Source organism: Equus caballus, chromosome 31, assembly GCF_041296265.1.
Source record: "Equus caballus isolate H_3958 breed thoroughbred chromosome 31, TB-T2T, whole genome shotgun sequence".
NCBI classification, from domain to species: Eukaryota; Metazoa; Chordata; class Mammalia; order Perissodactyla; family Equidae; genus Equus; species Equus caballus.
In genome coordinates this window covers 12,826,715-12,840,968 of record NC_091714.1, presented here as the reverse complement: position 1 = coordinate 12,840,968, position 14,254 = coordinate 12,826,715, and the positions used below count along the sequence as shown (strand labels likewise).

Below are 14,254 nucleotides of genomic sequence, written 5' to 3'. Positions count from 1 at the left end.
GAGGCGCTCTGCCTGGTCCTTACTCTTCTTCTGGGACTGTATAATTGACGTGGAAACCTGGCCACTATTTCAAGAGCCAGGTTTCTGTGAGTAAGAAAGGATGTGGCTGTTTAGGAAGGAGCTGGGCCACCTGTGCAGGTCTGGTCACTGCTGGCCCCTCATCAGAGTGTTTCAGGTCACAATATGAGTGGCCACTCTCATGTCTGGTGGTTCAGGTATCTGCAGGGCAGCAGCCTGCGAGAGGAAAGGCGGAGAATGTGGGGGTCAGGCACACTTGGCTTGAAATCCAGTCTCTGCCACTTTCTGACTGTGTCGTTGTGGCTAGGTTATTGATGCTCTTTGAACCTCAATTGCAATGTAGGATTGATGCATCCATCTACTTTGCACTGCTGTTTGCGTAGATTAAGTGAGGCATGGATGTCAGTTACCCAGAACCAGTGGACCCCCAGTGCGATACAGCTGCATTAAGGAGCACCTCCGTGTCGATATGCCTCAATAGTGCCCATTTTATAAAAGGATAACTCGGCCGTATGCAGCAAAAACATCATTTATGGCAACGTGAGCTGGTTCTAGAACTTTTACAGTTACCTCCAGGGCTTACTTCCACCTCCAGGCACTGCTACTTCTCAGTTTATTTAAAAAAACAAAAAATTTTACCCTTTGTACCATATTCTCCTTGAAAAGTGGAGGTTTTTGCCTCTGACTCTTCATTTACTGTGAAATTACAGCCGATATTATGGGGAATCGTGAGACACCCTGTTAACTGCTAACAAAGAGTGATCTGGCTATTTAAGGAGTTTGGAATAAGCCACCTGTCTGGAGTGTCCTGTTGGCAGTGGAACTCTGGAGCAGCTGGGTGGCTCATTTTGTGACAAGGCTTTAGATGGAGTAGCTCATGTTGGATTTGACACGGAAAGATGGAGCTCCATAGCATCTCTAGACACTTCTGCTCAGTGGTCGAGCATCCACCTAAACCGAATACAGAATGGAAGGAGCAGCAACTGTGGAATTAAAGGTCACACGGCTTTGAGTTCCAGCTCTGCTATTTGCCATGTGATATTAGGCAAGGCACTTCTCCAAACTTGTGTTTCTTTGTGGAGACAGTTATATCTATCTATTTTGTATGGTATTCCGTAAAAGGCACTTAATATATGAGGGGTAATAGTAGTAACAAAACTATGCAGAAGAGGTGAACAATAGTGATAAACCGTTAATTCATTGATACTCAGTGTTACTAGCCATAGATGGCATGTAGAGAAGAAAGAGTGCTGGTCTGGGGATCAGAAGACCGAGAGCTCATTCCTACTCAGTGACTCAGTGACTCGTATACCCCGGTAATGTCAGGCAAGTTGCCTAAGACCTCAAATTGCAGCCTCCTCATGTGTAGGCTTGGTCCTCGTTATAAGGACCAGAGAGTTCATAAATAAGAAGGGGCTTTAAACTAAAGCACTCTCCAAATATAAGATGTGGGAGTATTGTCACCCTCTCTCTGTATTGTTACTTGATGCTTACTTTTTAATATCCACCTTCTTCCATGATGGATCATTTTACATGTTCTTGTAGCAATTCCATCAGGCACTTATGATATATGCTAACACATCCCAGAAAACCACGGTCATAAAAATACTTGCCAGAATTCCATAGTAAATCTTACTCTTTGTTTATTTCAAGTTCATTTGTCAAGACAGAAATATTTATTTCTCTTACTTGGCAACAAAGAAACACAGAAATTTACTCTGTGTTGGTGTATCTGTATGTGTTAATAGATCATTCTTGTGTGTCCCCACCCTTTGAGTAAATTTCTGTCTTTTTCCCTTTGTTCCCCATTGTGGTCTCTGGGCCTTTTACCACACAAATGCTCATTTGCCCTGGACAACAACTCTATCCTGTTACAACCTGGCAGATCTTATCCAGATTTCAGAAAATGGCTCTGTAACTTTAGCATTGTAGCTATTGAGAGTCAAATGACTGAGCTTATGTTCATTGTCGTTTTCTTTCTTGAGTAGCTTTTAAGTCAACATTTGAAGAATAAACTCCTTGGATAAACTCATTAGCAAAATGTTTAGAATATTCCAAAGTAATAGATGATATCTGGTGCCAGTTTTGTTTTGTGTGAATCTTTCACACATTGCACAAAGGTGCATCTCCCCTAAACCACAGCAGAAAGACGAAAAAGTTATTCAGCCATTTTTCTTGTCACACGTGACAGCCAGGATGTCTTCAAAAATATATAACAGTGTGATATGATATAACGTAACATAATATAAATAATAAATGGTTGTTTTGGCAGCATCTCAGTTTTACCAGCTTTAGGATCAGAGTTCCTGTGCCTCCATCCCACCTCTGCCTCCCAGATGTGTGTCTTGGTAAAGTTATTGGCATAACTACTTAAACTAGTCCGTCTGGTTGGATTTTAGGGCTGTGTAGTATGCTCATACAGAATGAACTGGTGCCAGCAACAGAATGCTTCATGTTATGATACTTCTTATTAATGTATTTTTCAGCTTTTATATAATTATTTCTTAATTTCATATAATTATTTTTTAACCAGCAGGTACCCAAAAAATGATACTGCTTAGATCTTAAGTCAGCAAAAGATGTGAAAACATGTGGAAATGTATATTTTCAGAATTTTACACCTATATAGCTTAATCAGGTTATCATTTAAGAAGCTTTTAATTGACTTCAGATGATAATAGATATTTTGAGATTTCTCTGGAAGTTCAACTGATTCTCCACTCCAAGGTGAACGAGGACCATAGGCACCCAGGTGTAGGTATCTTGTATGTCTAACCATTGCAGCAGACTGAAATGGTTATACCTGGTTGTGCTCTGTAAGGAGCTGTGAAGGCAGGACCACATGAACCCATTACTGTAGTTGGATTGGCCTTCCTTTTAGACCTCATCCATTGAGGTGTTCTTAGTCTATATGTGAAGGAACCAAGGCCCAGCAAGGTTAGGTGACCTTAGGTACTGGCAGAATTGTGCCTGCAGCCTGGGCATGCCGACTTCTAGGACAGGGGTCTCTCCTACACCATTCCAGCACAAGGAGGGAGATGAACACTGCATGCTCTGCTTCTTCCTGCTCTACAGGAAGAAGACATGGCATTTTAGAGCACAGAAATTCATCAAACATTGAAACATTTGCTGTTGTGTTGACGCCATCTCTTCTTTAGGAATTATCTTGGGAAAAAACTAGGAAAAGTTATTCCATTGACCAGTGATGACCAGTTATTGTTCCTTTTGTCAACAGGCAAGATGATGAATGAAGTTCTGGCAGCTTCCTGTGTCCCAGGCCTTGTAGAAATAAATGAGACCTGCTTCAAAGTTCTAATGTGCATCACATCGGATCTTGTTTAAGGAAGCATTAAAAGGAACCCACCGATACCTATTGAGAAGGCTCTGTGCTCTCAGAAATTGTTTCTGATTGAATCCAGAGGTTGCAAGCATGCCTCCCTGTATTACCTGTTGGAGCAGGTTTAATTTTATAAATTTGAAACACAAACTCTATGAGTTTCTAGTTCATAATTGTTCTTTTTGAGGATCCACTCAGATGAACAGTATTGCATCTGTGATAGATATGCACTTCCACAGGACCAGAATTGATTGGAATATAAATGGCAACAAGCACCATCTGTAGCATCATCCGGTACCAGTGATGGAAAGGACAGATTGCAAGGAAACCCTTCAGGGGGAAAAGTCATATTGTGTTGGAACTACAGATTACTAGAAGTATCGCTTTAGTAAACCAAGGCTTTTTTTCTTGAACACAATGTGCATAGTCTGTGTAGTTCTTGACTGGAGGCTTTAATCCATTATTGTTAGTCATCTCCTTGGACACTCTCAAACGCTGAAAGTCTTAAGCTTTCGTTTAAAAACAAAAATGCAGCTTTGAGAAAATCCAGGGTTCGATAGAGCCTTCCAGGTATTTCCTTCCAACCTTCATGTCCTGTTATTACCAGTAGCAGATACCCAGGTGGTAGATGAGAAGCCTAGTGGGAGAGGAAGGAATTGACGATGAATGGGCATATTACATTGTATCGTAAACATACTTTATAAGTACATTTCTTATTATTAGCTTCTTATTCAGGCAGAGATTATAAAAGTTCGTTACAAATATCCAGACCAGGATTTGTGTTTTGGAAATAATCAGTGTTCACCATACCTGCAGGGGAAAGGAAAAAGTACAAAAACTCAAAGATGAGCACTCTTTACACATAAAAGAATATTTTTATCATTCTTTTATTTGTTTTGGCTCTGTCACAAATTAAAGTGCTTGGAATGCTGTAGTCTCTTGAAATTTAATCAATGAGAACCTAACACTTTCACAGTATGCTGTCACTTTGGACATTCATAATAAAAATTGAAACTAATTTTGGTTGTTAGTCATTTATTTTGATTTGTAGCTTAGCACATCTTTCATGGTCCATCTTTGCAATGGTATCACCGTGTATCCAGACAAAGAGATGCGTACATGGTTCAGGCCTTTCGCAGTCTCTTGCATTTGGTCACTGTCATTTTTTATATTCAAACAACCACTCTTTGTTATTTGTTGAAAGGCTGAGATATTTTCAAATGCCAAAGTATTTTCGATTATGCATTCTACAACAGGGATTAAAGATAATTCCTGAGGATTATACCTTAGCTTTCTTGAGTTTCTGATTATACTATATTTTCTATTAAATTGATTATAATCATATTTTAATTGTAATACATTTTCTATTAAATAAGTAGAGAATTGGAGAAGGCTATGGGTAATATAGCCGCAGCTATAGGCTTGTCAATCACTTCTTTTTTGTTTGACTCTGCCCAGAGTGTTGGAGTACATTTTTATGTATTCCACAATATTGTAGTAAGAAATATTCAGAAAACTCCAAAGAAATCCAAACACATGAGCTTATGTAGAAAACTTAGACCTTGCCTATTAGCTCTTTTACTAAACTGGGTATGGAAATAAGAAAAGACCCCTTTCCTTCTATTCTTTTGTAACAAAATCTGCAGTTGGCAGATAGACCACTCACCTGTTCCCACCTCCTGCCCCACCTGTTCCCCCTACCCCCAAAAAAGGGAGCAGAATGGATTTGGGGATTAACATGGACACTCTAGTGCGTATATGAGCGAATGCTTTTGGAACGCTTAAATTTGGAAAATAAGTAAATAGGAGCGTCTGTGGTTCTTTGCGGTGGATGGGGTGCGAGGAGAAAGCAGAACAGCGACCAGACTTAAAAACAGGATCGTGCCTTCAGAACTGAGCGCGTGCGCCATCTTAGCACTTGGCTGGAGGTGCATGTCTAACGATCAGGCGGACAACAGGGCCCACCTGTTGGAAGAGGAGTCTTTCTAAAATCCCAAGGCACCAGAATCAGGGCGGAGGTTGACTGTTTTGTTCCTGAATGAATTCTCTTTTCCGAAGCCTCCACCACCCTCTGCCTGAGCATCCAGACAGGCTCTCTTTGTGAATCGGCATGAATATTTAACAGTCCGCACTCCATCCATGCCTTCAGTCTGAGGCAAAAGGAAGCTTTCATAAGTCACCATTCTCCAGGGACTGAAAACATTTTGAGCTGATTTTAAAAACAGTATTAGGTGACTTTGACAAACTGAAGTTATTTGACGTTTACACAATTAGAAGGAATCCTTGATGTGGGTTGTTTGGTTTTATAATTAAATGCTGGCCTCTCAGTTGAGTTCTAATACCAAGACCTCATTCAAATGAGATGGGCGGTCTTATGCATTTCCTTTGTGGTTAATAAATTCTTCAGAGAGGAAAGAAAAACACACCAAACATCTGCTTCAGAATGATCTCTGCATAGGAATTGCATGTAGATGATTACTTTTGACCAAAGCAATCTGTGTTTTAAACTATTTAAGAATACAAGCAGTTAAGTGGTCAGGTTTGATGCTTTAGAAGAAAACCTCTTTCCATTCACTATTCGTAATTCCCCCAAATCCACTCTTTCTGTTAAAATTGGAGACTGTTCCACACTATTGTGGCTGGCATCGAATCACATCATTTTTGTAGCTGGGCATTCCCTCAGACAACTGCTTCAAGCTGCACAGGAGAGGAGCCCGGCTCGGGCTTCAGACCGGCTCGTATTTATTGTTATGGATACTTAACTGCACCTTATAGTATCTGTGGGAAATGTTATGTTTACTTCTCCTATTTCTTCTGCGGCACGTATCTCTTTCAAATCATTCTTTTTAAATATCATAGAAAAAGACTCTACCCATAGGCTGTAAGGAAATAAGATGAAGCTCATTTTCACACATTCTTGCATTATTGCAAAAATAAAGTATATTGTAATCCAAAAATGTAAAAGCAGATCAAATGGCTATTATTGTAGACAGTTTAGGAAAGAATATTGTAAACTAGAAAAATATATATATACCTTTTAGTAGCTATACTTTTTTGTATACAAACAAGTACTATACTCAAATATAGTTTCTAAAAGGACACCATTCATAGTATTAATACAAATTTTAAAGTCCAGTAAAGGGTCCATAGTCCTAGAAATAAATGTGGCTTTCAGGTGGCTAAGACTATCAGCTTACCCAGTTGGAAAAGAGCCTGAATACACATTTGATAATTTTACCTGGGTGATCATGGCTGAGAAGATTGTTATTGAGTAGAAGCAATTGCTATCCAAAGGATTTGCAAAAAAAGCTTTATGAAGGCTGAGCCAAATTTTTATCTTATATCATCTTAAAAGTCCCTTCCTGAAGAGTTGCCTTGATCTTTAAAAGTTCCCTTCCACGATCTCAAGCAAGCTAAGAAAAGAGCCACAGCAAACAGGTATTCACTGGGCACCTCCCTCTTTCTCATTACATCGTTCCTTTCCTTTCATTACTGACAGGAAAAAGCAAAAGCTAGTGAGGAGGGCTGGCCCGGTGGCGCAGCGGTTAAGTGCACACGTTCCGCTTTGGCAGCCCGGGGTTCCCGGCCCCGATCCCGGGTGTGGACATGGCACCGCTTGGCAAGCCATGCTGTGGTAGGCGTCCCACATATAAAGTAGAGGAAGGTGGGCACGGATGTTAGCGCAGGGCCAGTCTTCCTCAGCAAAAAGAGGAGGATTGGCAGCAGATGTTAGCTCAGGGCTAATCTTCCTAGAAAAAAAAAAAAAAGAGCTATTCAGGAAAAGGAAGTAATTTTTACCAGAACTGTCCCTGTTATCAAGAGTTTTATTTTGCCTGCGTAGACATAAGCACACGCACACGCACACACTTGATGGGAGTGGAGGGTATAACAGAGAGGTCAGAATCCAGTTAGGTCACAGAGAGGCAAAACTTCCAAAGATGAGGCCTGGCTGGGGTCTGCCAGGAGACCACAGGGAAGCGGAGGCCAGCCTGGTTCTGTGACTAGAGCTGGGAATCCGCCACCTCCCTCGGAAAATGACACCAACCCCAGAGGTCCAGGCCGTCACCCGTGTGCTACAGGCCTGACCACAACCAAATCCCCATCTCCTTCACACGATCTGTCCAGCCCACAAGTCGGACTTTTTATTAGAATGCTTCACATATGTCTCCAAATACCAATATTCTTTCATCCATCCAACACATTTATTCAGTGCTTACTGAATGCCTGGTCCTGTGTTGAGACCAGAGACAGAGCAAGAATTAAAATTATGCCTCTGTGCCTCACTAGGATCTGCATCCTAGAAAGGGATCCTGGCGTGTAATGTGTCTTAAACAGAGATGAACGCAAAAGAGGCACACAGAGGCAGATATAAAATGATAGTTTCCCTAACGATGGCTAGTTTTTTATTAGGTCAACTTTCCATGATAGGAAAAAGCAAACTGTCCTTACAGTTGATCTTTTTGCTGTTTTCTAGCCAGTAACGAGCTTATTGTTTACTTGGTTTTGAGAATCTTGGGATTATGTTTACTTATAATAGTGAACCATTCCATTCAAAAGTTTTATGTTTCTAAGGACTTACCGGATTTCAGTGGGCTTGCAGCAAAGCTCCCTGAAACCTGATTTCACAAGTGTGCTCTCAGTTGGACATGCCTTGCGATAGATCCTAAACAGGACCCCTCTTTTTCTAAATCCCTAAACTTTAGCAAGGAAACCAAGTACCACCGTCCATGAATGCTGCCCTTAAAGTCAGCATGAGAAGTGACAGCTTTCAACTGTAGGGGGTGGAGGGAAAAACACACTACTGTCAAGCACAATGACTGGCTTTACAACCTTTGGAAAACAACAGAACGCGGGAAGCTATTTCTACTATCAAACCACTAGAATTCAGAGTTTTTTGAGAGAGCTCTTGTATTTCAAAAAATATATGTATTTAATGGAACAAGCGTAGACTATAACGAGAGAGTGGGGTGGAAGACATAGAAGACGTAGAAAGTTCTTAGCCCACCTTTCTTCTGAAGTGAGTTTGGTTTTCCAGGGCCATCTGAGCAACAAGCATGGTTTCCCCAGATGCCTGTGCCAACGAACCGATGCGTAGAAGGAGGTTGACTCAATGTTTTTGATCTGGTATACCGTGCTGAGAAAGATGTTACTATCAAATACTAAAGAGGGAAATAAAGCCAATAGAGAACCAGTGAATTGTGGATTTCATTCATCTGTCGCTCCTGTCTTTATCTGAGGCAGAAGGATACATCAGACCTAAGTACAGAAATTTACTAAATGGAATATAGGGTTTGTGAGATCTATGTTTGCTCTGGGAATTCAGGCATTTGCATTCAGTGACAAACATCATAGACTCATGCAGGCAATACATGTTCCTTAAAAGACAGCAACTTATCGACTCCAACGCTGACCACCCCCCCATCATTTGCTAATTATCCCTTCTTGTACTTCAGCCGAGATATAAGCAGTAACATTCCATTCAACTAAAATTCCACTTACAGTCCAGCTAAAAGCAATAATGCCTCAATATGCTTAACTGGACCGACACAGTTTTCCAGTTGAGGTTCCACACCAATAAACTCTCATTTCCTAGCATAGCAGGGGAACGAGGCTTTTCCAATGAACCTCCAGTTGTTAAAGAATTTGAATCTATTTCTTAAATACGCTAACACACATGTTCTACTAGATGTAATCTTAACAGTCTTTGCTGTTGCAAAAGGCCGTCAGAGGGCTCCCATGCTGGTCTGGAGGCAGTGGGCAGCGCCATCTACAGAGCGTGGTGTTACCATAAAGAAACCATGAACATAAGTACACGTCAACTACACAGACACCCTCCTCCCGCAGCACAGCAGAGGATCCCCACTTCACAGAAGACCTGTGCTGAGTGTATTTGAGTTCGTCCCTTAAACACTGAGTCACCCAAAACCAGCATCCCATCTGAGGTATCTCTGCTTGTGTCAAGGAAGTTTCTTTTCTTACCCAATTTCTCCCATTGGCCTTAGAGAAAGCAGATTCCCTTATTCAGGTGTGTCTTTTCAGCCACTCTGAGCTCAGTCTTCAGTCGGCTTCGTTTTCATTCCTTGCTCATGATTCGCACTTGGGTTCGTCAGTAAACGCTTGCAGCTGGAGATGCTTCCAGGCACTAACACGGTGGTTCCCAAACCTGCCTGCATGTTAGAATCACCTGGGAAGCTTCAAAAACTGACACCTCTATCCCTTCTCCAAAGATGGTGATTTCTAGGGTGTGCCCTGGGCATTGGGAGTTTTAAAGATCCCCAGGGAATCCGAATACGCAGACAAGTTTGGCAGGTTCTGGGCTAGCGGGAAGAAAGGAAAAGTTCAGTAAGTCTGGGCTTTAATCCTAGCTCTGGCTCCCATTAGTTGTGTGATTCGGGGCAAGTTATTTAACCTGGCCCAGCCCTGGGTTCCTCGTCTGTAGCATGGAGATAATCACGCTGGCAGTTTTCTCATCTATGGAGTGAAAATATCGTTTACGTTCCATGATTAGTGACAGCACATGTAATGCATTTGGGCACAGGAAATGGTGGCCGCCATTACTTATCTCTAGGGTAAAATAACATTTCATCCATACCAAAGGCAAGGAAACAACCCTGCAGACGATTAAGTGATGTCAACTTCATGAAAGTGAAAACAAGCAGGGTGACCCCCAGGCTCCATGCCACATGGGACGCTTTTTTATTTTTTCCCCCCGCCCTCACAATTGAATTGTTCATCTATTGCTGGCTTCTGGGAAAGAATGATACAACCTTATAGGCAGAGATAAGGCCATTGTGTTCATCTGTTTTCCCAGGATGGGCCGAGTCTGCCCTGGGCTCTGTGAACAGGATCTGCTGGGCAGATCAAACCCCAGAAAACTGGGAAGTGGATGCTTTTGAAAAGGCCAGCTCGCCTCCAGGTTTTGCTGGGCACATTTGCTGATGGCACCTCGCCACTGTCCCAGGCACATCCCTAAGGCCAGAGGTGAAGGGAAGTGAGGAGATGGGGCTGCCCTTGGCTCCCCACACCACGCCCATCCCCTTCTGGGTCCTCCTCACGTTAGAATCCAACACCTGATTGTATTCTGACTATTTTTTAATGTAATAGGTCTCTCTCCCACTCCTCCAGTCTTTCTTTCTTTACTGTTTTGCATTCATCTCAAACAAAAATTAACTTCACAGAAAAAAGAAAGAACCACAAACACAGTGCCTCTTGGGATGAATAGTCGTGATTCCTGCGCACAGACTTGGGATTCCTGCGCACAGACTTGGGAGAATCCTGGAAATTCTCTCTCATTTGGCCTAGTGTAGCCCCGGGGAAGTGGTCTTTTGTGGAGGAGGGAGAGAGGGAGGTTAGTGGTGTGCGTTCCCTCGTGATAGAATCATAGAAAGATAGAATGTCAGAGCTGAAAGGAAGCTGCAGAATCACCTGAACTCCAGGGCTTAACTGTGAACACTCTGAAATGATGCGCAACATCTTAGGCACATTGGAATGTTTCTGTGATAAGGGCCGTGGCTTTTCATCAGATTTGCAAAGAGCTTAGTAACCCTCCAATACTTAAGAACAAGTTTTATTAATAAGGGAACTGAGACACAGGAAACTGTTCAAAGCCACATAGGCAGTTAGGAGCAAAATGGCGCTAGAACTCAGGTGGCCAACTTTTCTCCGGCCTCCTCTCCTGCAGTTTCATGGCAAGTCTTAAGCATCACTGGTGGGTAGGCACTGTTCAAGCCACAGGTTCGACTAATTCACCATCTATCACAGCCCCAGTCAGACAGCGCTGACGTGATACAGAATGAGGTTTCCATTGTCCTTTACCTAAGGACGCGCTGTCTCGTGAAGGCACCAGGAAGAAGGAAAAACTGTTGTAGCTGCTGAAAATTCTCATCATTTTAACCTGCAATGAAGAATCAGTCTGGCTCAGAGTCTTAATAGGAATCTGGGTAGACCTAAAGGAATTCAGGCCACAAATTGTGAAAAATGGGTGTCTTAGTTTGTGCCGGCTGCTCTAACAGAATACAGAGACTGGGGGGCTTTTAAACAACGGAAGTTTGTTCCTCACAGTTCTGGAGGCTGGGGAGGGCAAGGTCAAGGCATGGGCAGATTTGGTGTGTGGGAAGGACCATCTTCTCACTGTGTCCTCACATCTCTCTGGGGTTTCTCTTATAAAGGGGGCGCTCATCTTCTTCGTAAGGGCTCCGCTCTCAACCTGGTCACCTCCCAAAGACCTCCAAATACCATCACACTCGGGGCTAGGCTTTCAATTTGTGAATTTTGGAGGGTCACAGACATGCAGTCTGTAGCCGTAGGCAAGGGCCTGAAAGAAAAAGGATGATTGTGTTTCCTTCTTCTTTCTTTAATCTAGTTTAGTTTTCTGTGTGCGCCCTGTTTAGCCAGACAGAGGCTTGGCAGGACGAAGGGACTGGGCACTTGTCTGCCGGTCTCTGTTAACCCCGCCACCGACAGGACCACCTTAACAATTAGAGAGAAAGTGTTACCTCACGGGCTCGCTTGTTGGGGTCTGAGCTGTAGGTGGAAGGATTCTGTGGGACCCACTGAGCGTACCTTGGAGGGACCCCCACTCTCCCCGAGAGAGAGTACTGTCTAGTGGTTAGCAGCTCAGACTCCAGGATTAACTTGCCTAGATTTAAAATCCCAGCTCCACCACATGCTAGCGTGTAACTTCATCTTCCTCCAAGCCTTATTTCCTGTCTGCAAAATGGGGACTGCCGTGCCTACTTAGTGGGATTGTTTGAGGACGAAATGAGAAGATGATTGAAAGCAGATTCTGAATTTAGCTGATTCCACCTGTTCGTCGTGTTGTATATATTTTGTGTCGTGAAATCATGTTGTCACTTTACGTTATAGAAAGTTGACATTTTTAACTGCACTGGGAAGGAATCAGGCCTGATCATTCAAGTTCGAAGGCTATGAGGACATAAAAGATCTTGAATGATGGCCTTTTGTTTGCCTTTCCCATCAGCTGCTGTGTCATGTGACTGACTTCAACCACTACCTTTCTTGATTTGTTTGGTTTTTGTTACCCAAGTAAGGAAAGAATATATTCTTGTTATAAAAGGTTTTGACAAGCACAGAAATTTATAGAGTAAAGGTGACTAGTCCATTTTTTTCTAAAACAGCTATTAATAAACCTCCTAGGAAACTGCCCTGGCCGAGCCCTTCATGTGGCAAAGCCCAGAAAAAGTCTTCGGTGTGCATTTATTTTTTCACACGCCTGTTGACCTAGCCGAATATGGTTCTCTTGTGACAAAGGTTTGAGGAATTTTGCGCTCCAGGAAATAGTCAGCATGTCTACAGGAGTATTTCTTCCTTTGGATGGTTTCATGGCTGCTGTGGCAATGTTGGACACAAGAGGCTGACTTGGACAGGAAAGGAAGACCCATGTTGTGTGTGGGGACGTGGAAGGAAGGAGAGGGGAGATGCAGACTGCTCTGGAGGAGAATTCCCTCATGGAGGCAGAGAATTTGGTGCCGGAGACAAGTAGGAGCCCACTGGGGGTGTGGTGCCGGGGACCGAGGCCAAGCCGACCCCAGAAAGGGAAGAGCTGCTGTTAGCACAGCCTGTGCCTTGTGCAAATTACAGAAGGGGGCCTCTTTGCCCCAAAGGCACATGGCATGGCAAGAGGAGCACAGCTGGGTTTAAGCCCCTGTTTACCCCCACAGCAGGTGCTCTTGTGCGGTAGGCAACCTGCACAGCTGTGCTTAGCAGCCCCAGGACAGACCCAGGAGTTTAATCATTGCACCCCAGCCAGGAAGAACAAGGATAATACCCAGGAGCCAGGATCCTGCCCAGGTTTTGGAGGGATGGTGGGATGGAGGAGAAGGTGCTGGGGGCATGGAGAGGTTAACAACCTCCTTTTTCAGAACTTGGAGAGCTTCTTCTTCAAGCTTATCCAGGGCTTCGTGAATGTTCCTAACCTCTCCAGTCCTTCTCTTTCCTCCCTACCCACTGCTCTCTCAATTCTTCCCCCGGACAGGCTCTGTTCACCTCCTCGGTCTAAGTCCTCTCACTCCCTCCCCACCCCCTAGTTTGTGTGACCTTGGCTGCAAAGGGCCACAGGTGGCCCCTCCATGAGTGGGGCTGGGAGAGGCTTGTCTCGAGCCTGGCACAGGGGAACGCCGGGAGTCAGGCTCTCGGTGCCCAGCCTCGCGTCGGGGGCCCTCTGGTCTGTGAGGAATAAGTGAAGAGGAGGAGCAGCGTCGGGGCCCCTCTGGAGCACCCCTCGGGAGCGCCCCTCGGGAGCACCCCTCTGGAGCACCCCTCTTCCTGTCTTGCTCTGTGTGCACTAGGTGTTAGTTCCCAGGGCTGCCTCTGTCTTCTCACAGATGCCTCCTCTTCTCTCTGTGTCTTCTTCCCTTCTGTCTCTTAGAAGGACACTTGTCATTAGATTGAGGGCCCATCCAGATAACCCAGAGTGACCTCATCTCGAAATCCTTACGTACATCGGCAAAGACCCTTTTCCCAAATATGGTCACACTCACAGGATTCCGAGGTTAGGACATGGGCATGTCATTTTGGGGCCACCATTCGGCCCACTACACACTGTAATCCCAAGCCTGAATTGTGTCCTAATGTATTCTTCTGTATATTTCTTAAGGTCTGCCAGTGCCTTTATGCCAGCCCTGGGTGGAATATGAAACAGTCTAGAATATCCCTGAACAACACTGAGACACTGTTGACTACAGAACTGAATTCCATCTAAGAGTCCAGGCTCAGTGCCCAAGGAGTTGACGTAAAAGGCCAAAAGAGCCTTTAATCTGTGTTTTCCTCTAACCTCCGTCATGTTTCCTAATCCGAATGACCATCGTCTTTTACCTGAGTTACTACAGTCCCTTCCTAACAGGCCTCCTGCCTCCGTGCTTGCCTCCTTCCGTTTCCTTT

At 43.9% G+C, this 14,254-nt stretch overlaps 1 protein-coding gene across 13 annotated transcripts in view; it reads left to right on the top strand.

The window, feature by feature from the left end:
• The window catches only part of SCAF8 (SR-related CTD associated factor 8), a 210,809-nt gene that overhangs the window by 134,927 nt on the left and 61,628 nt on the right, over positions 1–14,254 (top strand). For 4 of the 13 annotated variants that reach the window (XM_070256456.1, XM_070256458.1, XM_070256451.1 and 1 more), the window contains one exon: positions 3,254–4,373. The exons of the other annotated variants lie outside the window; for them this stretch is intronic. The gene's annotated coding sequence lies outside the window, so the exon portion shown is untranslated. Of the gene's footprint in view, positions 1–3,253; positions 4,374–14,254 lie in introns of those variants that run through there. 13 annotated transcript variants of the gene reach the window in all.